Source organism: Enhydra lutris, unplaced genomic scaffold (genome assembly GCF_002288905.1).
Source record: "Enhydra lutris kenyoni isolate GAN:26980312 unplaced genomic scaffold, ASM228890v2 scaffoldscaffold88, whole genome shotgun sequence".
Lineage (NCBI taxonomy): Eukaryota > Metazoa > Chordata > Mammalia > Carnivora > Mustelidae > Enhydra > Enhydra lutris.
Window position 1 is genome coordinate 4999669 of NW_019154172.1, and position 1280 is coordinate 5000948.

Consider the following 1280-nt stretch of genomic DNA (forward strand, 5'->3'; position numbering starts at 1 on the left):
CAATTTTCCTTAGATCTCCGTGTATTCCTCACTCAGTCCTTTACTGGAGCTGGAGTGAAGTGATAAAACCATGGATTGGGGAAAGACATTACTGGATTTGAATACCAGATCCACCACTTACTTAATATGGAATAGTAGACAACTTCTTTAATCTCTTCAAGCTTCATTACTTTATTTTACAAAATGGAGAATGTAACTTTACATATAGAGCTTTTGGATGATTTTGTGTGTGCTTGTGTGTGTGTGTGTGTGTGTGTGTGAGAGAGAGAGAGAAAGGGATTAACTTCAGTGTCTGAGAGTTCACTTAATCAATTTGAATCCCTCATTCTCCAGTTGGATGCAAACCTAGGGATCACTGACACCGAAATCACATGCAGAACTTGTTAAGAATCTCTGGGCATAGGGGTAAAGCAAAGGAATCCTCCTTTTCCCCCACAGATTTGTGAAGTAACTCTTATACAATAGCTGAAGAAGTAAACAGGTAGTTGAAAATCCGAAGAATCACCTCCTGGATGATCAGTGAATCTATCTTGACATGAAGGAAAAATGCTTTGAGACATGAAAATGGGGAAGAGAATAACTAGAACAGGGTTTCTCAATAAGACAGAAGAAAGGACAGGTGTTGAAATAATATGGGGATGGAGGAGGCAGAGAAAGAGGTACATGTATTGTTTGAGAAAGGATATTCATTATTATAATTTTATGTTTAGGAAAAAAAGAACTCACTATGTTCACAACACAGGCTATAGAAAGACAAGTTTAGTAATAACTTCTTGACGGGTAGGGCTGTCTATTAGGAAGACTCTATGTTTTGCATTATCAGAGAATCTCAAAGCCATGGGAAAGATTAAACCAATTGGCACTTCAGGTAAGTAACTCTGGGAAATAAAGAAAATAATCCATAATAATATCTTGATATGGTTCAATTGTAGGTTTGAATGTGGGAACAAAGCTCTGGTTTACTTGTCCAAAATATCACACACCTAATTTTATTGAGAGCTTACACCAGGCAAGCCATTTTGTGATGATTCGGGATAAAAGGACTGGGATTAGAAATTGTGACATGAAAAAAAAAATGATCACAAAATTATAATTTCTATTATTCTCTAGAGAAAACACATGGTACAGGGGAAATGGGATGTCTGCTTTGTGCTCTGAGCATCCAGGGTTCTAGCATTATTTCTGCCATAGAATATTGTGCCAATTTGATGAAGTCACTTTACCTCAATTTGCTCAGCTATAAAAAGAGGATAAGAAGTAGATGACCTCTAAGTTCCTTT